Here is a 24,777-nt window from a genome sequence, read left to right on the forward strand (position 1 = left end):
GCTTATCATATTGATGCGATCGAGTTTGCAAGTTGATATCAGAGGGATTAACCTCATCAGAGCTCATCACGAGGATCTAGTAGTCACCAAGACCAGAAGGTTGGGGATGGTGGGTTGCTTGACCTACGTGAGGTTGAGAAGAAAAAAATCCTTGTTGAGGGAAAGGATTTTTAAGCATTGTCAGTTGAGATGGTGCAGGATTCTGAGGCAATTGTTGGCCTCTAGAAGCTGCTTGAGCTTCGCACATTTGGCTCATTTGGGGTAGGATACGAAACTCATGTGTATAATGGCCATGTACACCACAACATGCACAAGGCTTGTTCATACGAATAGCCTTGTTTTGCTTGGGTTGGCTTCCCTGTTGCTGGTTGTTGGTGTTAGGCTAGTTCCCCTAAGATTCACTATGTTGATTACCTTAATTACCCTGGTTATCCTTGTTACCGTTGTTACCCTTCCCCTTATTATTTTTCTTCAAATTTTGGAGATTTTTTGCACTCTGTTGTGCAAACACCTGACCCTAAGGGGGCAGTATCTACGGGGGCTGAAGATGGATGGGAGGTTGCAGTGTTAATGCTTGAGGTGCTGGAGTGCTCAACTGTTCATAAGGAGGAGCAATATCTTGGTAGATAGGTTGGGGCCCTCAAAACATGTTGCTAGAAGGAGGGGCATAAGTGTTGGAGGAACCGGTGCCCCCTTGTGGATGGCCATAACTTTGCTGAGTATATGGGGAAGGATGAAAGGGTTCCAACGATTCTGTCGACAACGTGAGATTCCCTCGGTGCATTGGAATCTCCAGGATGGGGAAGGTTTGGAATGACGGTATAGACAGAACCAGATTGCACATAAATCAGGTCATATCTCAGAGCGGTTTGGAGAGCATCTTCCTTAGTCCGAGGAAAATGGGATGCGACATCTTTTCCAATGGGTGCTAAAAGGCTCGTGAGAAACCAGTCTAGATAGACACAGTCTTAGAAGTGCGGGGCACGACATGTGCTCCTCCTTCTACGCCACTCTTGAACATGGTCGAAAAGGTGAGTGGCAGAGGACTGACGAATTGAGGTCAATATCCTTTTATCAGTGTCGCATCGAAGAGGTAGCTAGAAATATGAGAGAAACAATTTAGCAAGTGTCATGAAAATGGAATGAAATGTGGCGGGCTAGTCTACATACCATTTTGTAGCGTCTCTAGTGAGTGTGCATTGGAACAGCTGAAAATGAATGAAGTCATTAGTAATGGAGTTGGATGAACACCACATGTGGAAGGAGCGAACATGATCAGTAGGATCCTCTACAGAATTACCCTCAAACTTTGGGATATTTGAGGGAAGCTTAGTCGGCATAGCATGCCAACCAGCATTGTGGTGTATTCGGTTGTTTATTAACTGGCTAAAATCCAGGAGACTTAAGCCAACCATAAAAGGGAGTATGGGAGTTTTCTGAACGGTTCATGAGATTTCTCCTCTAGATGTGATCACTAGGGTATAACTAGAGCCAACACCAGGTTGGGTTCCTACACCAGCTGTGGGTCCAAACATGGTGACAATATGTGGTGAAGGAGGCTCGGAATCAGATGAACCAGGAGAAGAGTCGGTATGGGGACTTAGAGGACTATGAACTTGAACCCAGTGGGGAGGAGTAATATGCCCGAGTGGAAAATGGGGATGAAGCTATAAGAGTCTCTGTGACAAGTGCCTTGGTGGCACAATTGTGGTAAGACACATGTGACATGAAAATGGTGAAGGGAGATCAACAATATGACTTTGTCTCGATGAGGGGAGATAAATTTATTATGTTTAGTCTTGGCTTGGGGGTGTAAACCAACCGCCCTTCGCTTAAGGTGTGCTTGTGTGTGCAAGTGTATTTATTGATTAAGCCCAAATCACATTTGTAAAAGAGAAAAAAGATTGTTGAAAATAAACTAAAATTAACAACAACAAATGAACAACAAAACCATTAATTAAACCCCACCCAAAATGAATTTGCAAACATTGTGCTGGTTGGTGGTGAAACCGACTAAAAACACACTAAAAAAATTCAAGGGATCTAAGTGTCGGTGTGACTGGCATGAAATGACACTAGGATACTGGAAATTGGTGCAGCAACAACGAAAAACTAGAGAGGAAGAACGATACAAAAAGATAGGGAGATGGGTGTAAATCCTAGGGCAACCGATGGGACCCTAAGGCCAATGAAAAAACAAGGCTTAATATGAAACCATGGATGGAAACAACCTATCTTTGGAGGTCTAAAAGAAAAGGGTACAAATCTAGAAAATATGGCTGAAAGTGTTGGAGAAACTCAGACTTCTTACTCAGCTAAACTCCTATAAAGGTGGAAGCATACTCGAAGCCCTAAGGGGATAAATTCCACTTTGATGAGTAAATCAGAGTAGATCAAGGCCTAAGCAGGATGAGACAGAGGTCAAACAACCCAACACAGAGCTCTCGACAAAACCCAGAAACAGATCTGATAAAAACCCGGAAACCCTAAAATTGCAGGTACTAACCTATTTTTAGGGGGGATTGCAGTTTTTAGGGTGAAATATGCACTCTAGACTTGAGATCGCACTTTTTGGGCTAAAAGGTGTGATTTCCGATCCTTGATTCCTACTCAGAAAATCTCAGAAAAAACTATCGTCTCTATCGCAGCTCGTTCCTGTGACCTGCGGAAAAGACCATAAAACTTGCAGAAGTTAGAAATTTGACATATCTAGGCTTAGAAAGCTAGTAAATAACATTAAGAGTCTGAACAAATAAGAAACCCTAACCTGAAAACTAAAGGTCGCCCAAGTTTCTGGATCTGAAGTAAAAAACCAATGGAGTTGCCAATTTTTTGTAGTTTTTTTGTCTCAAAGATGTACGAAAAGAACCCACTTAAGACTGCAGATGACAAACAGTCTGAACAATATAAATGGCTACTAAACATTGTATATTTGCAGCAAATGATAGAAACAAAACCTAGCAAAATCGTGGCCTATGGCACAATCATAGTTAAACAGCAAAAAGAAATGGTAATAACTCCAATCATCCAATGTAAACCAGATATACAAAGAATATATTTTATTATAACACCTGTGAAGGGAACACATAAATTTTACCAGTCCCCCTCTCTAGGATGGGTTCTTGTCTATCCTAAAACATCTTCAGCTTCTGTAGAATCTCTCTCCTCTATAATGTGAAAACCCAACAAATAAAATATTTGAGCTTAATGGAACTCAAATGATAGAAAAATGGTGTGCGCAATGAAAATAATAAGAGTTACAACAATGAATGCAACAACGAAAATAACCGAAAGTGAATAATGAATGGAAAACCCTTCTATTTATAAAAAAATATTGAGTTATCCTCGAATAATGAGCAATAATAAAATATTATTAACCCCATTCTTGGAATAACAACTTGGAATATTTTATTATATTTGGTTAGGAGGGAAAACGTATTTAAAATTTTATTTAGAAATAATAAATAAATAAATGATTTATTTATCATCTCAAGAAACTGGTTTAGGAATAATAAATAAATAATGATTTATTTAATTATTCCTAAGGGATTTAGTCAAATTTGACAAGGAATAATAATTAATCAGTGACTAATTAATTATTCCTAGAGAAAAATAAGATAATTAATAATCTATCTTTTGATTATTCATAATTGGGTCAAATATGACAAGGAATAATAATTGAACAATGGTTTAATTAACTATTCCTAAAAGAAAATAAAATAAATAGTGATTTATTTAATTATTCTTCATGGGTTTAATTATAAATTACTTAATAAAGGCGGTTTATTAAGTAATTTCTCACAATGAAAGCAATTTTACTATGAGAAAATTCACTTTACATGGTGTACTTTGATCCATCTATTAAATTAGGCTAGATGATAAATTTTTGGTGATAACACTTTCATCAAAGGGGACCGAGTTAAACGGGGAGAGAGGGCCGAATATTTTTTCTTTAGCAAGTGAATCTGAGGGCCATTAAGGATAGAACAAATAGCCATAGGCATAGATTGTATCAAAACACTCTACCGACATTGTTGAGCTATGGATTAGGTCAACAATGGTCTAATCCACCCTTTCACCTTCCGGGAGGAACCTCACCACGAAAGGGAGTATTCAAATCACTAGAGCAAGGAGGTCGGCCAAAAATCGCGTAGACCCATCGAGTCAATCACATGGGACTATACCATTGACAAAAGGGAATTCGAGGCACTCATAACCAAACAGCCGCATTGCTGATATGAAGGGTGATGTTTCTCAGTAGAAATCGAGGTCGCGAGGAGGGTAATTTTGTGTGTTAAAATGAACACCAAGCCATCTAATGAGTAGAGGTGTTAGTTTTGTTTTAGCCTCTGATTCTTTCCAATGGAAGGCAAAAGGGAGTATGAGTGTTACATGCTAATTAGTTGATATAGCCTAAGCATTGGTCGCACCAAAACACTATCACAACAACTGTCTGAGCAGAAAAAGGAGTTGAGAATCCCCATATCTATTCCAGGAAAAAGGAAGTGGACATAGCCTGGGCATTGCACTATCACTACAACCCTCTAAGCACAGGAAGGATCCGAGCAAGTTTCATAGGCTTCGGTTCTGGCATTGACCTTCGATTCATTATGGGAGCCAAAGTTGTCATCACTCTTAATAACAGAGACAAGATTATTTTTACTGTAGCATTGGTTAAGGAGCCAACCATGGTCCTCTCCAGGTGCACGCCAAAGTATTTGTTTTCTTACATTAGATAAATTGATATCACTATATCAAGATCACTCACACATTATTCATAGAGGCAAAGACACTATGTTTTTCCGGAAATGAGTAAATTATATTTCATCAAAAGATTTTGTGGTGGGTCACCATAATTAAATAAAGTAATGCTATGTCTTTTTTCGTTATATAGTATGTTGCATTATGCGGTTGGATTGGTGTAGAGGTTTATCATTGTTGAATATAGCCTTATGCCTATACATTTTAAACCTCTAACATCAAATTTAATGTCGCACCTAATCCATTGATCACTCGCAAGGGCATAATTATTGGGTCCACAGACTCTTGATTAGCGTATGAAGATCTATGTCTTTACCTGAAAACTGATTCTCTTTCCATCTAGACAGATTTTCCGCTCAAAAATCTCAGTGTGGAAGCATGAAAGATGGTGGGTTATGGACTAAACCATATTTATAGTTTTGAAAATTTTGATTGGTTTTAGCATTTGACAAGGGGTTTGTCAAATTTTGGAGTTTGATGATAGAAATGAGATTTTGTGTTAAAAAAAAAACAAAAAGGGAATATGAAAGGAAGGAGGTGGTACAATCATCTTACTATTACCAATCAAGTTTGTATTTACCTTATCTTGGGGCGAAATCCATTGAAGAATTAGTGTATTCATGCTTTGGTATGAGGGGAGATGGGACTTTCCCTAGAAAACACTCATAAGATTTTGGACAAAATTCTAGATAAAATAAAATAAACATGGAGCCTTTTCTTAGCAATACCACTTTATAATAGAATAGCAAGTCTTTCTCAAAAATTGTCTATGCCATTATGCAACAAAAATTCCCATGGGAAGTGAAGGAAGGACAAGGAAGAGGAGCTAAGTTCTTCGCACTTGGATCTCAATTGCAACGAACAAAGTCAACCATAGAACTTTAGAAATTGGAGGAATTAAACACATGGCTCTTAGAGGTGGGGCAACCAGAATGGAGGAAACTCAGTTGGAATCTCAAGCCATCTATGCTTGCATTAATACAACCCAAACTCTTGGATCATCCTTGTGAAGAGGTCAAGCTCACAATTGCTTCTTGTCTCAGCAAGATCATAGCTTTAACATCCCGAGTATTGTCTTACAATAATGATCTTATGAGGGAGATATTGTAGTTGATAGTGGAATGCCTTTAAGGGTTGAATAACATCATGCTTCTTACCTTTTAGAACCGATGTAGAAATTTTAACAGTCATGGCAGAATTCAACTTTGCCACATTCATACTGAATTTGGAATGTGATGAGTTGATCTTTTAGTTGCTCCATAACTTTTACACCAGTACTACATCAACTCATTTAGACCATTTCAATAAAAGCATGCAAAAGATTGTGTCTCTATTATTAGAAGGCCATGCTCACATATGCAAGATACTAAGATGTAAATTGTTGACCATTTGGAGGAAGGACCACAAGGATACTATGATCTTGTCGAGAAGTTTGTTAGGATGTAGGTTTTAACCCTGTATAGAAATTAGCTGCATAAAAATTCTAAAACACATAAAATAAACAATAGCAAGAGAATAACACATAAAACACATATACACAGAGATTTTCCCCTAGATCCCAAAACCGGGACTACCAGCTTGATTTTTCATTATGTTCATTTCAATGTTATAATACATATTTATACATGTTGAAGCATCTAATACCATGGACCGAAAAAACCATCGTGTCCAATACCATGGACCGAAAACCATTGCGTCCAAAAAAACATGTGCGGAAATCATGCACAAAACCATAGGTGGGTCCGCCCAACCTAACATAGGGTCCAAAATCAAAATTTTCCGGGGCGCTGCTCCGTACCCCATAAAGTGGTGTTACGGGTGCCCCTCAAACCCCCTGTTAACTATGTGGAAAGAATATAACACAACCCAAAATTCTCCCACTTGTTGTTTTCTTTCCATAAGGGGGCCACAAGAGAGCTTAGTCATTCATCCAACCTTACAACGCCCATTGTTTCTCTACACCAAGAGAACTTCTCAGAGCTCACAAATTTTTTCAATGCATCTGTAGTATTCTTCAAAGTGTCCACCTTTATTAGCAACACCTTTTTGTCTTCTATCATATCCCTCACAAAGTGATACTAAACATCAACGTGCTTTGTCTTTGAATGATATGTGGGGTTCTTTGCCAAGAAAATTGCACTTTGGCTGTCAAATTCTATCTTTATAGCTCCCTGTACTAACCCGATACTTGAACACAATCTCTGCAACCAAACTACTTCCTTGCTTGCATGAGTGGCTACCATGTATTCTGCCTCTGTAGTTGATAGTGCCACTACAGATTGTTTCTAACTCATCCAACTGACTGACCTCCAAATAGGTTAAACACATACCCACTTGTAGATCTTCTCTGATCCATATCTCCAGCCCAGTCTGCATCAACAAAGCCATGAATATCCAACATTTTGTCCAATCCTAGTCTTCCTTGGTAGCACAAACCGTAGTCACTAGTGCCACGCAAATACCTGAAAACCTGCTTCACTGCTATCGAGTGCTCCTTCCTTGGTTTTGACATAAACCTAGTCAATACTGCCACTGCATGTGCAATGTCTAGTCTAGTACAAACAATTGCATACATCAGGCTACCGACTGCACTTGCATACGGAACACGGGACATGTCCTCTTCCTCTTCTTGCGTCTTGGGACACTGTTCAGTAGATAACCTCACACCTACAGGAATAGGAACCTTCACCGGTTTACTATCCTGCATATTAAACCTCTGTAGTATTGTCTCGACATACTTCCTCTGGTTTAACCAGAGCTTCCTCTTTGCCCGATTTCTTTTAATTTCCATGCCCAAAATATAGTTTGCAGCACCAAGATCTTTCATGTCGAATTTGGAGGAAAATTGGGTCTTCAAATCCTGGATAATTTCTTTGTCATTTCCAACCAGCAACATATCATCCACATACAAGACCAAATAAATAACACAGTCACCAATTAATTTAAAATACACACAATGATCTGCTCTACTTCTGCTGAAGCCAAGTCCCTGTTACACTAAAAAATGTCACCATGACTATTTACAGTTAATATGGCTCAATCAACAGTCATGCTACCCTCTTAGGCAAGTCTTATGCCTCTGCTCTCCATGTCAAACTCCAAAAAAGAGAGAAAGTCTTGTATAAATGTATTTATCTCTGGGGGCGCAGGTTCTCTCAACCTTACCTGCGGGGACGCTCCCAATGTTCACAAAAACTGCATCTTTGGACGCTCTGTATGTAAAGGGGCAGGTGTGTCCCCCTGTAAAGGTTAGAATGCGCAAGTTTCATCTTTAAAAAGTTACTTGTGGTCATTTCTAGAGCATTCTAGAAGGTTGTTCGACGTGTATTGAGCGCCTCCAGATGGTTCATGCACTCCTATCAAAGAGGAACTTATCCCATCAATAAGGGAGCTATCCCACCCAAAGAGGGGATTATCCCATTGATGGTGGACCTGATTAACCTCTTCTTGAGCACTATAAATACAGGCATTGGGCCAGAAGGAGGAGAGGTTGAAGCTATACATTTTCTAAGGGTAAATGCTGCAGGAATTAGGACTCCCATTTAGAAGCTTGTGAGGAGAGATTGCCATCTTTGCTTGTTCTATTTGGAAGTGGGTGTGCTTTGTCAAAGTAAAGGAGAACTCTTGATGGACCCTGGGAAGGACTTGCACAACACCAAGGCTCAGGTTGTATTTGTTCTTTTTGCTACCTATTAATGCAAATGAGTCCATTCTTCTCAATAACTTGTTGTTTATGAGTTATTTCATGTACTCCTTGGTCTACATGTTGAATATGCTTTGTTTTATGTTATAATCAGGTGCTATTTAAAGGTTTGACTGTTGGTGATTGCAGGTTTTGGAGAAAAGGAGGAGCTCATCCAGATCAACAAAGCTTGGACTTCTACAACAGCGTTTGGACAAAGGTAAGAACAAAACACTTGATATCTCATATCATAATGCATGTTTAGAAAATGATAGATCTTATTTGTCTTGTTTGTCACTAGAGAGTCTTAGGCTCCTAGGGAGGTTGGTTGTGTCCGCACTATTGACTGATTCCGCTTGACAAATTGGCGACTCCGCTGGGGATTCCATTAATGTGAAAAGTCTTTTCCTTTGTATGAACTTTGCTCTGAGAAAATTAGTTTATTTTTCTGGTTTTTGGCTCTGTGACTTTGTCTTTGGGTGGGTTAGCTTAGAGTTAGAATCCTTTTAGTTTTTCTTGAGTTTTTCAGTAGGACGCACCCTCTGAGTGTTGCACAGTGCGTCCCTGGACGCACTGTTGCTGTGTGCACAGAGCGGGCCCGCGCCTGTTCTAACGGGTCGCCTGCGTCCCCTGCTAAAATTTGAGAAAACTCCATTTTTTGCTTTTTTACTCTTAGATTTTGTTTTTTCTTAGTTTTTACTGCCCAGATCCATTAGTCTCTTGTCAAAGATCTTCACCTAAGATTGTTTCATTGGCACTTCTGCTCTAAGCTTTCATCAATTGGGTGTTTTGAGTCTCTTTTTTGAGAAAATTCTTGATTTGATTTCCTTTGGTCATTACTTGGAGGTTTGTCTCAGTCTTTTCACAATTTTTCATCTTTTTGCTTTTGTTTTTGCAAAAAAATTTCCCCCTCATTCGCCGGGGGGGGGGGCTAAATTGTGTATGAGTGTTAATCGCCTTTGAGTGTTTTTATTTTTTTTGATCTTTGGAACTCTCACCCAATTTTCTCGACTTGCACTTGATTGGTTCTTAGATTACATTAGAATCATCTTGTGTTTGAGAATTCTCTTGCATAGATCACATTTGCATAATTAGAATTCTCATTTTCAGAATATGAATGAAAAATGTGCATAGATTACATTTGCATACTTTTCAAGTGAATTGTGCATAGATTACAATTGCATAGTTTACATTCTGAAAAATCAATCGTAGATTTAGATCAGTTTTCTTTGATTTGAATTTACACAAAAATAAAAATAAAAAAATGGTTTGGAATTGATTTGCATTAGTTTTTCTTGATGAAATTAGTGCATTGGAGAATTTGTTATATTTTCTCTTAGTGATCAATTTTTTGCATTGTTGGAAGTGAATGGAAACTCTCTCCTTACTTTAAATAGGATTCATCGAATTGAAAGGATTACATTATCATATTCGATTGCATTCAGTTGAGTCGGGTCATAACACCATTGGTTTCGTATCCATTTACCCATTTGAGTAATAACAGCCTTAATAACACAGCACTCAATTAAAATTCATCTAGTAATTTTTACATTTCTAGGGCTCTGAAACACCAACATAGCTTAGGCTAGTGTCTTGGAGTAGGAGAGTAATTAACTCTCCAAGACAGCAAAACCAAACAAGTAGCTCATCTTGTGGTAGGATAAATCCAACTGTTGCATTTATACTCTGGGAAAGCTCCTCTTAAAGGAGAAGCATGAGCTCGTGTCCGAACCAGTGAGGGTATCAATCCTCCCTCGTTGGGAACGATGCCAGACACGCACGTATTACAAACGGTAAACCTCGGATTAACCATTGTCGAGGAGCCAGGGGTCACTTGTCGGTAAACCTTGGATTATTGTCAAGGAGCCGGCAAGGGGATTGAGCTTGATACTCTGCCCTTGCGTGCTGTCGGAGTGTAGACTGTTCCCCCAGGTGAATTTGTTGTTGTTGGTAACCTTAGTGACCATTATCTTTAGGGTTCTACCCAAGGTGACGGTGGAGGAAAGATCCCACTGTACCTGGAGCAGACGTCGGCTAGACTCACTTGGATTTTCTGGGGGGTTCACTTCACTCGAGACGGTTAAAGTGGAGGAACTTGGTCCAGTCTATTCATTAAGCAGGTTGCCGGGGTAACTGTTCCACCCGCCACTTCTGTACTGACTTCTGCGATGTTGGGCTTCATCACCAACTAGTGTTTTCGGTCCGGAAGGTTACTGTTTGTGTGTGGTTTGACTCCTAGATTTGATAGCGCGTGTTAATTTGTTTGTTTTTACTTTTAGAGATCATAGGTGTGAAATGTGAATTTTAGTTGTTAAGTGTGAATTGTGAATTGTTAATTTTAGTTTTAAATTGTTAATAAAATTCACTGAAGTTGAATATAATGGCAAATGTTCCGGAATTTATCAACCTAGGAACCCCTCCTAATGAGAATCCTAGTACTTTTCCTTACTTTGGAAATGTTGGTCCTCCTTATATGGCTACTTTGTCATTACCTGGATTTACAATAGGATTACCGATATGGTTATTTTCAACTTCGTTGGCCCAAAGTACTCCAATTGTTCCATCTCAACCGGATGCTTCACCTCAACAGAGTTCACCATCTCAACATCACCAACCTTCTGTTGACCCTTTACCTTCTTCGCCTAATTTTTCTTCCTCCATTTCTTCCTCTTCGCCTGGTAAAAGCCTTGATGCTAGTAACCAGGAGGCTAAGAAGAAGAAGAAAGGGAAGAAGAAGAAGAAGAAGCAAGATAAGAAAGAAGTCAACCAACCAACCATGGCTGTAAGTGTTAGTTGTGTTGAGGAAAATTCCGACATGCACCGTAAACCCAAATACCCTTGCAGGCTTTGTAAGGGTGACCACTTCCTTGTCAATTGTCCTGGTATTCCAAAGGTATTGGAAGTATGGTCAGAAAAATCTCATCAACTTTCCATTGATCCATCAACCAGTGATAGTCAGGTTCCTGGGAAAAAGGGTAAAGTTAGGTTTCCTTGTAAGTTATGCAAAGGGAGTCATCAAACTCACATTTGCCCTCACATAGATGAAGCCTCAACATTGTTGGAAAAACTTACTGTTCCACAGCAAGAATTTCCGACTGGTTACCGTAAACTTTCTCCCAACCTGCCGTCAACTGACGGAGTGATTGATCAAAATTCAAGTACGGTCGATCACACTCTTCCATTGGAGAGTGAAACTCATGTCACTCAGGTTGATGATCCATTAGTTGATCAAGTGGTCGATTCAATTTCACATTCGGTCGATCACACTCTCCCTTTCGAGAGTAAATTTCATACCGCTGATGTTCTTCTTGTTACATCGGATTCTTCTATGCCGGGGGGCATTTCACCTGTTTCTACAGAACCCCCTCCAAGTACTGAGGTCTTTTCCTTTGATTGGAATAGACTGACAGAACCTCGTCTTCCTTCCTCCATAGACTGACAGAACCTCGTCTTCCTTCCTCCATCCCTTTCCAAATCATTGTCAAGGCTGGTGGTAGGGACATACATCGTACTCAGGTAGATGAAGGTGCTTCTGTTAGTATTTTATCCTCAACTGTTTGGAAAGCTTTGGGTTCCCCTCAACTTGCGCCTATTACACAGAATCTGAAAGCTTTTAACAGAACCATTAGTGAACCTTTAGGGATCCTTCCTAAGTTTTCTATTACCTTGGAAGGTAAAACTGTCTGTATTGATCTTATGGTAGTTCGAGGTCCCTTGGATTTCAATTTACTCCTTGGGCGAGACTATGTTTATGCAATGAAAGCTGTCGTATCGACACTCTTTCGCGTGATGTCTTTCCCTCACAATGGTAGTATTGTGACTGTAGACCAGCTTTCGTTCCCTAGTCTTGTTTCAACTACCAATAGTATGACACCCCTAAATGTTCCTGATTCTAAAGTGGTATCTACCCTGCCACGGGTTAATTATGTGGCAACTGACCCCATGTTTTCAGTTACCCATGTAAGTGAGCCTCTCACTGTTTGCTCATCTTCCTTTGATTTAGATCCGGTAATTGACATGGAAAACTCTATGGGATTACATGAACACGATGTTCTTATCCCTTTTGAGTCCCTTGACATGTGTTCCTTCCAAAGAAGTATTCTTCCTTCTGATGAAGACCTCTTGGAAGCCATGATCAAGGTGTGTCCATTGACATGTCTTTCTTCCAGTTGGAAGCCATGATCAGTGTGTGCGAGGATAGTTCTTTTCCTGTGCCAACCTCATTAAAAAATGAAACTGGTGTCCACGAGGAAAGTTCCTTTTACTGTGTCGACCTCGTTAAAAAATGAATCAGTTGGTCAGAGGATAGTTCTTTTTACTGAGTCAACCTCATTAAAAAATGAATCAGGGACGAGGATAGTTTTTTCCTGTATCAACCTCGTTAAAAAATGAAACAGGCTAGCACGAGGATAGTTTGTTCCTCTCTCAACCTCGTTACAAAATGAAACAGGCTCGCATGAGGATAGTTCTTTTACTGAGTCAACCTCATTAAAAAATGAATCAGGTAGATTTTAGGATGTGTAAGTAGATTGTAGAAAGTAGGGTTTGAGGAGAGTTCCTGTTACTGAGTCAACCTCGCTAAAAAATGAATCAGGGTTTTGAGGATAGTTCCTGTTATTGAGTCAACCTCGTTAAAAAATGAATCAGGTATGAGGATAGTTCTTTTCTTGTGTCAACCTCCTTAAAAATGAAACAACTCCCTTTTCAAGTTAAATATTGAAAGTAAACCTTCATTCCATCCATCTGGTTGAATGCAATGAAGCCTGGGGGGCATGTACCTCGCTTTGCATCATTATACTGGGGGCATGCGAACTTCTGAACATAGTTCCTTGTCTTGTGTCAAGCTCGTTAAAAAATGAAACAAGGGTAGGTTAAGTAGGTAGATTGTAGATAGTAGTCATGAGCATAGTTCCTTGTCTTGTGTCAAGCTCATTAAAAAATGAATCAAGGATTTAAGAGCATAGTTCCTTGTCTTGTGTCAAGCTCGTTAAAAAATGAATCAAGGTTTTTAGAGTAGATTTTTTGTTAGGTAGATTGTAGAGAGTAGTTGTGAGCATAGTTCCTTGTCTTGTGTCAAGCTCACTAAAAAATGAAACAACTCCCACAAGTCTTTCCAAGATCTTGAAAGTAAAGCTTCATTCCATCCACCTCATTGAATGCAATGAAGCTTGGGGGGCATGTACCTCGTTTTGCATCATTATGCTGGGGGCATGTGAACTTATAACAAGCATAGTTTTTCGTTTCAAGCTTGTGTAAACATGAAACCGAATCTGAGCATAGTTCTTTTCCTGTGTCAAGCTCGTTAAAAAATGAAACAAATCCTCCTCTACTTGAGTCAAGAGTTTGACTAGACCTCATAGATGTTAGGTTGTATGTTTAGGATAGTTATTTCAGTGTTTTGCATAATTTTCTTACAGTTTTAGGTCAAGTCTTTCAAATGATCTCGTAACTCAACCTTCATTTCATCCAACTGGTTGAATGAAATGAAGCTGGGGAGCATGCGCTCTAGCAGTTATGCTTAGGGGGCATCAAGCACAGTTTTATCTCTGTTTCAAGCTTGTGAAAAAATGAAACTACTATGAAGCATAGTTTTTCTCTGTTTCAAGCTTTTGTAAAAATGAAACCTATCTCGAGTCAATTTCAGTTATTTTCAAGACTCGTTAAACTCATGAAAATCTCGAGATTATTTTGATATCTTTCATTCTCGTAAAACAAATGAAAATGCCGAGCTCTTTCCGTCTTTTGCTGCTCGTAAATTCAATTGAAAGTCGGCCATATGAGTACATTTTTATCATTTTTTCGAACTCATTAAAACATACGAAAAAGTGAAAACCATGAGTACATTTTTATCATTTTTTCGAACTCGTTAAAACTTACGAAAAAGTGAAACCTCAGAGTCATCTTTTAAGCCCTTTTCTGACTCCTAAAACATGAAAAGATTGCCGAGCGCTTCTTTTACGCTCATTAAAATGGAATTGAAAGACGGTCCCCTTATAGCTCTTTTCTGACCGTAAAATCAGGAAAAGATTGCCGGGTTTTTGTCGTTTCAAACTCGATACGGAAATAAAACGACGTGTCCTTGATCGCTTTTTACTTTTCAGGTCAGTGGCACTAATTATGAAAGTACTCCTTGGTCGCAAGATCAAGCGATTCCCCCAGGTATTATTTTATACTTTTTCGGGCTTGAGGGACACAAATCTACGAAAAAGTTCAACTTGGAGTCTTCTTAAGTTTTTCAGACTCTCTAAAATTGAAAAACACCGAGTTTCTCCTATACTGGGCTCGTTAAACATTTCACATTAAAGGACATGTTCAATTACAAACAGGAACGAACCACTCCTTCCTAGGGTTCGAATCAAAACTAGGTTGGACTCATCCGAAGGATGAGCTTATAATCAAGCATATGTTATCCTCCTCAAGCTTGTTAAAAAATAAAGAGGTACTTGCCAGAAATGGTGGGGGAAAAGAGAGAAGAATGAACCTGTTTGTTACCTTTTGTCTTAAAAGAAACTTTATTACCACTCTTGAACATGACACTTTTCATTCACCTGGGTTGGGAAATCTTTTACCTCACAGTTGATCAAACCACTTTGAAAGTCTTCAGCCGGGTTCCGGGGATTAACTTTGAGTTATTCGTCACCAAGCCATCTGTCGTGTCGTTATGTGTTCAAGAGGTCTGCAAGCAAAACTTTCATCTGCAAAATACTTGTCATCCATTTCACCATCCCTGAGTCAGTCCTTACAGCAACATTTCTTCAACTTGAACAATGATTTCGTGTTGCGGGCTTGCCTGCAACGGGTCGCTTTCTATCGACATCAACACATTATCTAGAGAGATGACTTAGAAATCGTCAGTACCTTGAAGTCTGCATGCATCAATGGCAGGTTTCTCGCCTTTGACGTCAGTTTACATCATTGACTTTCGATCGAAGGATTCCGTGAAATGTTCGACACCAACTCATTCATTCACATCTCATGGATTGTACTGGGTACTTTGAGAACCATTGACATTACTGGTGGTCTCTCTCACGCTTGTTAACAGTTTACATCATCGACTGGTAATCAAGGGGTTTCTACCATGTTCGACATCAACTCATTTATTCGCATGGCTAGAATCGTACCAATTCGGGAAGTAGAAATGAAGACCCTGGATCTAGTTTCCACTATCCAGGCTGCGAGGAGTTTTGTATTCATTATCTAAGTAGACTAATCATAAACAGATGGCTGCGTCCATACTGTGTCTACAAAAGTCTATGATTATTATGTACTGCAAGATCATTCCTGTATCAGAGTAGTTAGTCTGTTAGTTAAAGTTTTAATCTGAGTATGGGAATGCCTACCTCAGTGATGATATAATCTTATACATGTATTTTGTGTTGAAAATTGCAGGTTCTGACCAGGCTCTCCACGAGATAATCCTTGAAATGATAAAGCGCTTCACCCTTCCTAGATATTACAAACCCTAATCTATTACAGGCTTCGCACTTTAGGGGGCAATCTGTTACACTAAAAAATGTCACCATGACTATTTACAGTTAGTATGGCTCAATCAACAGTCATGCTACCCTCTTAGGCAAGTCTTATGCCTCTGCTCTCCATGTCAAACTCCAAAAAAGAGAGAAAGTCTTGTATAAATGTATTTATCTCTGGGGGCGCAGGTTCTCTCAACCTTACCTGCGGGGACGCTCCCAATGTTCACAAAAACTGCGTCTTTGGACGCTCTGTATGTAAAGGGGCAGGTGCGTCCCCCTGTAAAGGTTAGAATGCGCAAGTTTCATCTTTAAAAAGTTACTTGTGGTCATTTCTAGAGCATTCTAGAAGGTTGTTCGACGTGTATTGAGCGCCTCCAGATGGTTCATGCACTCCTATCAAAGAGGAACTTATCCCATCAATAAGGGAGCTATCCCACCCAAAGAGGGGATTATCCCATTGATGGTGGACCTGATTAACCTCTTCTTGAGCACTATAAATACAGGCATTGGGCCAGAAGGAGGAGAGGTTGAAGCTATACATTTTCTAAGGGTAAATGTTGCAGGAATTAGGACTCCCATTTAGAAGCTTGTGAAGAGAGATTGCCATCTTTGCTTGTTCTATTTGGAAGTGGGTGTGCTTTGTCAAAGTAAAGGAGAACTCTTGATGGACCCTGGGAAGGACTTGCACAACACCAAGGCTCAGGTTGTATTTGTTCTTTTTGTTACCTATTAATGCAAATGAGTCCATTCTTCTCAATAACTTGTTGTTTATGAGTTATTTCATGTACTCCTTGGTCTACATGTTGAATATTCTTTGTTTTATGTTATAATCAGGTGCTATTTAAAGGTTTGACTGTTGGTGATTGCGGGTTTTGGAGAAAAGGAGGAGCTCATCCAGATCAACAAAGCTTGGACTTCTACAACAGCGTTTGGACAAAGGTAAGAACAAAACACTTGATATCTCATATCATAATGCATGTTTAGAAAAGGATAGATCTTATTTGTCTTGTTTGTCACTAGAGAGTCTTAGGCTCCTAGGGAGGTTGGTTGTGTCCGCACAATCGACTCTTTCCGCCTGACAGTCCCTATATAAATGTATCAAATTTCTGATACCACATCCTTGGTGATTGTTTTAACCCATACAAGGAATTCTTTAACTTGTATACCAGTTCTTTCTTACCCTTCACCGTAAAGCCTTCAGGTTGCTTCATTTAGATTTCCTCTTCTAGATCCCTGTGAAGAAATGTTGTCTTCACATCCATCTGTTGTACCTCAAAATCAAAAGCAGCAACAACAGATAAAAGTAATCTAATAGAAGTCACCTTGGCAATAGGAGAAAAAATATCACCAAAATCAATTCCTGGCATGTGGGAATAACCTTTTGCTACCAACCGAGCTTTGTATTTCTCCACCTTTCCTTCTGCATTTGTCTTCTTCTTGAACACCCATTTGCTGCTAATGGGTTTCCTTCCAGCCGACAACTCCACCAGATCCCAAGCCTCATTTTTGTGCAAAGATGCCATTTCATCAACCATGGCCTCTTTCCAGAGTTTTCCATCCTCTGAATCTACTGCTTCCTTCACAGTTCTAGGATCATCGTCAGTAATAGATAAAGAAAAATTTGAACAAAAAGTAGATGGACTATACCTTTCTCGCTGCCTTATTTCTCAAACTGATCTTCTGAGACCCGAAGATTGTGGCTCTTCATCTTCTGATTCCTCCTCTGCTGTAGAGTATGATTCTTCCTCCTTTAGCTCAAACTCTATCTTCTCAGGTTCCTTTGGTTGGACTTCATGTTTAATAACATATTTCACCTCTTTGAACACTACATCTTGACTGTAAACAAACTTCCTTGTTACTGGGTTCCAAAGCTTATAACCCTTTAAACCATCCTTATACCCAATAAAGATGCACTTTTCAGATTTACTATCCAACTTGGTTCGTTTCTCATTTGGAACATGTACATATGAATCACATCCAAATACCCTCAGATGTGAAAGAGAAGGTTTCTTACCATTCCGTACCTCTTGTGGAGTCTTATCCTCCAACACTGATGAAGGTGACTTGTTGACTAGGTAACATGCTGTATCCACTGCCTCTGCCCAGAATTCCTGTCCTAACTCGGCACCACTGAGTATGCTTCTTGCCCTTTCCATCAATGTCTTGTTCATTCTTTCTGCAACTCCATTTTGCTGAGGTGTATATGGAGTAGTCTTCTATCATGCTATACCACACTTCTTATAGAATTCTTCAAATTCCTTGCTGCAAAACTCTCCACCGTTATCTGTGCTCAGCACCTTTATTTTCTTCTCTGTCTGATTTTCCACGAGAGCATTAAATTCTTTAAACCTTTCAAAGACTTCAGATTTCTTCTTAAGGAAATATATCCATGTATTTCTTGAGAATTCATCTATAAATGATACGTAGTACACAGACTTACCCAGTGATGGAACCTTCACAGGTCCAAACACATCACTGTGCACAAGCTCTAATATCTGTTTTGCCCTCTTACCACGAGAGGGGAAACTCAGCTAATTCTGCTTTCCATATACACAATTTTCACAGAAATCAAAATCCAGAGAGCTATTACTCATACCTTCTACCATACCTTTACCATGAAGTATTCGAAGGCCTTTCTCTCCTATATGTCCAAGCCTTTGATGCCACAGCATGGTCTTCTCTCCAGAGACCACTAGATCTTCTGCTCCACTTTCACGAACCATAGAACTGTTGCACCCATCAACAACTGTGCTACCTTGCAGCTTGTACAAAGTTCCAATACGAAATCCCCACATCAATACCAGTGCTCCCTGAACCATCTTGCAAGTATCTTTCTCGAACATTGTCTTTACACCTGCATCATCCATCTTGCTTACAGAAATCAGATTTCTAGCCAATGTAGGAATATGTAGAAAACTAGGAAGTGTTCTAACGCTTCCACCTTGCAACTTCAACTTTACTTTTCCGCGACCAATGCTTCTAGCCTTCCTATCATCCCCTAAGAAGACATCACCACCATCGTATTTCTCATACTCACAGAACCACTCTCTATGTGGAGTGAAGTGAAAGGATGCACCTGAGTCAATCAACCATGCCTCATGATCTACATGTGTACTTGAAGAAGCCAAGTACACATCCCCACCTTCATCTGAGGTAGTTTTCACCTCTGTAGAAGGAGCATCATTAGATCCCTTTCCTTTATCAGGAGCTTTAGATTTACAATCCCTTTTGTAGTGCCCTTCCTTTCTGCATTTCCAGCACACCACCTTTACATGTTTTCCTGAAGACTTAGATCTCCCTCTAGATTTAGATCTCCCACTCGATGACTTATTTTTGTTTATGTCCTGGGACTGTCCTCATACAGACAAGGCTTTACCGTTCTCGCTACCTATTGCAATAACAATACTATCCCAAGAATCTGGTAGAGAACACAACAAAGTGATGCACTTATCTTCATCTGAAATTTTAATATCAACAGATGCTAACTGACTTACCATAGTATTAAATGCATTCAGATGCTCTGTCATCGAGTCTCCATCTTTCATCCTCAGGTTATATAAATTTTTCCGTAGGAATAATTTATTCACCAGAGACTTAGATTGGTACAAATTCCCTAACTTGTCCCACAAAGCTTTCGCCATAGCTTCCCCTAATACATTCAGCAATACTGAATCTGAGACACACAATCGTATTGTGCTCTTTGCCTTCCGATCCAACTTCTTCCATTCTTCATCGGACACTCCCGTTGGTTTAGTACCTGGATCTACCATGATCCACTGATATTTATCCGCCAACAGATCCTCCATCTTGAGTTTCTACAACTCAAAACTCTAACCATTAAATTTCTCGATCTCTATCTTTCTACTGCTCACCATCTTCTTTCACCACCAAAATCGATCTCGCAGATCTCCCACTGAACAGGGTCTACCATAAGCTCGAGCGAAACCCCTCAGCAACAAAGGCATCCCCTTGAAGCCAAAATTGCTTCGATACCAAATGTAGGTTTTAACCCTGTACAGAAATTAGATGCATACGAATTCTAAAACACATAAAATAAAAAATAGCAAGAGCATAACACATAAAACATATATACACAGAGATTTTCCCTTGGATCGAAAAACCGGGACTACCAACTTAATTTTTCATTATGTTCCTTTCAATGTTATAATACATATTTATACATGCCGAAGCATCCAATACCATGGACTGAAAAAACCATCACGTCCAATATCATGGACCGAAAACCATTGCGTCCAAAAAAACATGTGCGGAAATCATGCACAAAACCATAGGTGGGTCCACCCAACCTAACATAGGGTCCAAAATCAAAAAAATTTGGGGCGTTGCGTTGGGCCCCATAAAGTGGGGTTACGGGTGCCCCTCAAACCCCTTGTTAACTATGTGGAAAGAATATAACACAACCCAACATAGGAAAAACATAAAATTACTCAAAAGGGTGCTCACTATGAAGGAGTTGATAAGGATTGATGGAGGAAGCAAGAAAAAAATATGCATCAATAATGAACTAAGGATGAGAGGACTATGCTTTATCTGCAAGGGACCTTGGGCCCTTAACCATTCATGTCCAGGTGATAAGAGTAAACATGGGCAGATCATGAAGATTCATCCATAGTTGGTTTCACCGGTTTTTAGAAGAGAACATATGAAGGATCCAAGTAGTCAAGTACAAATGGTGAGCAACAACACCATGTTTTTCAGAGAAACTTATAGGACATGTTGATGATAATCAATCAACTTGACAAAGTAAGTCAGGAAAGGAATAAGGGACTTACTCCTGATGATGAGGTAGTTGAGTCTATAGATATCCAGGAGAACATCCATAAAGAGTATGGACAATCAGTTATAGATAACAGTCCACCAATACATCCATGTTTGAAAATCAAAGAGGGTGGACAACTTATCCCCACATGTGAAAAAGGCCAGGAAGAAGACATTCTAGGAGAACCAATTAGGAGCCAATAATAATAAACCAACATGATGAGCATGATCATGCAAGGTATCATGAAAAATATAGTATGCAGGATAAGCCATTTCTGGAGGGTCAAACAAAGGTTCAAGTTAAAGTTGTGGTCATGGGGCATCCGGTGCAGTCAAATATAGAGACATTCTGTAGGGCATGAGAATTTCTAGTAGAGGACTTTTGGGAAAGGATCATGCATTTCAAGACAGATCTTACGATGTTGAAGTAGAAAGTCGGGGCAACCTGAGACACTGTCTTACAGGAGAATACAAAATTTGAGGACCTCATAGGGGTATGTGTTGAATCAATGACCTAGTTGTCTAGTGTTGAGGAACGACTCAAGTCTCTCACAAGGCAAGAAGAGGAGTACATTTGCGAGTTTGGATATGGTCAAAGTGGATGGAATCTTCCCATGGTATTTAATGTGGCAGTTGCCCATGGTATTTGCCTTTGTTTTTCGAGGGAAAACAATAAAATAAAGTCTCTAAAGAGTCAATCAAGCCTATAAAAGGGGATAGGAGAGTTATTTATCTATTTGGATTTTGTTGTGAACTTGGCAAGGCTAGTTCTAGTTGATCCTAGGTATGAAAACCCATGGGAGTAATTTGTGTAGTGGATCCATCTAGGATCTACGATTGTGCTTCAATATATTTAATTTCTTTTTTGATGGGTAGCCATACATGCCAAGGCACGGGCTTTAGTAGATCTTGTGTGGGCATGTAATTTTCTTTCTATTTATTTACATAAATAAGAGGCTGCATTCTTAGATCTTTATTGTGTTAGGTCTTTTAGTGCAAGAATTTCATTAGAACACCTAAAGTGTACCATATCTCATTAAAATTTTGATGTTGGGATATTACAGGATTCAATCATGCAATATTTGCATGTTAGTGGAGCCCTATAATTTGTGGATGAGATCATCAACGCTACCTTTATTCATGAAATTTTAAAAATGACTACAATACTTACAATCTCAAACTCCTTCCTAAAAAACAAAATCGTAGGGGTCAAAAGAAGGGCTTTATGAAACCTCTTTTCAACTTGAAACAAAATATGAGGCAGGCCATAGGTTCTCCACCACCCCAACTTAAGTTCAAATGAATGGTTTATAAAGTAGTATGAGAGATTCATCACAATTGATTTGAGGGGTAAATCCTCCAATTTTTAACTCAATTGTTTTTCCTTAAAAATATCTTCAATAGCCACCAAATATCTATAATAGTAACCTTGTTATGAATTGAGCTAATATTATTACATGAAAACACTTGATACTAGATAAAACTATATACATTTTTAATAACATTAACCACCAAAAATACATTTCTAAAAAAGTAATAAATAAAGTGATTCTATTAAAATAAATTCTCAAAAAATTAAAAAAAAAACATTTATTAACAAGACTACCAAAACCAAAATATCTTACATACATAGACAAACATATTATTATCTTACATAAAAAGACCTTATTATTAGTAATAATTAAAAAATATACCACACATACACTAAATTCAATGGAAGATTACCTTATTATTAATAATAATTAAAAAGTATATCACATACACTAGATTTTCATATAACCACACTAGATTTTCCTTCCCATGTGATACCTAAATTCACATGCAAGATTATGGTAAAAGTCCACCCAAAAAAAAGGAATTCACATGCAAGAGTATGGTAAAAATCCACCAAAAAAAGAATTCACATGCAAGATTATGCTAAAAGGTCAGTGGGTCCCATGATAAAAGTAAAAGTTTTTAAACAGTCACAAATACTAAAAAAAACCACATTTATGATTAAACACTTCAATCCAAATTCCAAGAGCACCAATAATTCAGGTTTGTTTATTTTTCAACCAATTAAATCATAATGACAATGTTCAAAAACAACGCCTCACCAAACTCATCCCTGTGTTGGTGTACTATTTGTCACGAGACAAATAGTACAGTGCTTCTATTTTTTGTTTTGGAGATGGATTTTTTTTCTAGGATTTGAAATTTTGACAAAAATAAATATAGTACCCTGGACAAGTTACAAAAAGTTAAAAATGTAAACAATAATTTTCTAAAGAATAATCACTTTAATCCGATTGTTTTTAACAATATTTATATTTTTCACTCTAATAATAACAAAGATATCAATTTTCTTTTTCCGCCCAAGCAAAATAACTTTGCCCCTTTGCGCGTGAAGGAATCCAAGAAGAAGAATAAGTCGTCTGCCCAGCTGTGCGTATAAATCTGAGTATTTACATCAGTAAAGAGGGCAAAAAAATATATGAGTGGGGGTTGGGCCCGCATTGGGCGGCCCGCCCCGTAATCCCCACGCGGTGTACTGAAATACAAGGTCTTGTTTTGGGGCGGCCCGCTTGTGGCCGGCCACGTGGGCCGCCGGCCCAGCTGTGCGAATAAATCTGAGTAGTTACATCAGTTAGATAATGTCATCCTCGTGACGCTGGTATTTGCATCATTGATGATGTCATTCATGTAAATTTAATACATGAAAACTTCAAAACTTGACCCTGGTTGGGAGTGTAGATGGTTTTCAAATCCGAGTTTGGAGTTCGCCTACTTCTATATAAGGCAGGTTATGCAATTGTATTTCTCACCTCTTGGTTACGGAATTTGCCCTACTCCAGTTCTAGGTATGGTTGTATATTTCTAATCTGTGAGATATCATTGATTTGCTCATATTCTATGTCCACGTTAAGCATTGATTCACAGTAACTGAAGCCGTTTTTTTTGCAGAAGCCGGAATCTTGTTGCCTTCGAAGGCGTTACGGTTTCAATATCCGTAAACCAACAACATGAGCAGCTGGTTGTCCAGTTTGTTGAACAGCTGGTTGGCCAGTTTGTTGGCCAGCTGGTTGAAGCAAGGCGACGGCAGCAAGATCGATGACAGTAACAACAGCAAGATCGATGACAATAACAACAGCAAGAACAACAATAAAAACAGCATGAACAACACCATGACCAACAGCAACAACTGCATGAACATTCCCGTCGTCGGCGACAGTAACCACGGCAGCTACATCATGAACAATTCCGCCGTCGAAGGCAACACCAAGAGCAGGAACACCGAGAGCAACAACAAGGCGGCGGGAACAACAGCCTGATAAAATTGCAGAGCAACTTATGACACCAGTTAATGGCAACCTAACTAGACCAACTTATACTAAGTGGCTTTTGTTTTCCTCTCTGAAATTTGTGCTTCGCTTTTGCTCCACTACTGCACTATATGCACAAATATGTCATCGTTAATAATTTTGGCATTAAATATGTCATGAATTTCTTTTTCTCGGGGATAATTACATTGTCATTGCAGGGCAGGTATGGGAAAGAATAAATGCAATCGAAGATTATCTGTTTATCTTAGATTGACTATGTGTTGATATATAGTTAGTTTAGAGTCAAATAGTGTACTTATAAGCCATTCCCGTATCAATTCAAGGTTTTGGTTAAGTACATTATTATTGCGTGCCAGGTATGGGAAAGAATAAACTCTGTCGAAGATTCTCTGTTTATCTAAGACTGACTATGTGTTGATATATAGTTGATATATAGTTAGTTTAGAGCCAAATACTCTATTTACTTACAAAGAGAAGAAGATGGACGCTGGTATATTGTAATTCTGATTTATGTATGAGCAAAACCTACCTGCGTGGTTTCTTTGTTTTAATGATTTTATGGTTGGGTAGTGATATCTCTTAATAAACAGTTAATTGAATAATTAATTAAATAAACAAATTAAATAAAAAATTATTAATCAAAATTAAATTTAATGTATATATTCATTTAAATGTATCTAATTAAATTTAAGTGTACCTATTGTTACATATTTATAGATATTTATGTGATATCTTGGTTCATAGTTCTTTAGTGCATTAC

The 24,777-nt window shown here is 38.8% G+C and overlaps 1 long non-coding RNA gene across 1 annotated transcript; it reads left to right on the forward strand.

The window, feature by feature from the left end:
* Positions 1-23,412: 23,412 nt before the first annotated feature.
* Positions 23,413-24,568, forward strand: LOC149213111 (uncharacterized). Its single transcript, XR_016250302.1, has 2 exons — positions 23,413-23,534; positions 23,638-24,568. It is a non-coding gene; the product is annotated as an uncharacterized LOC149213111 (long non-coding RNA).
* The last annotated feature ends 209 nt before the right edge of the window (positions 24,569-24,777 follow it).

The sequence above is a fragment of the Pinus tabuliformis genome, chromosome 1_1, assembly GCF_031772625.1.
Source record: "Pinus tabuliformis cultivar Carrire ecotype Pingquan chromosome 1_1, CPIR1, whole genome shotgun sequence".
Taxonomy (NCBI): Eukaryota; Viridiplantae; Streptophyta; class Pinopsida; order Pinales; family Pinaceae; genus Pinus; species Pinus tabuliformis.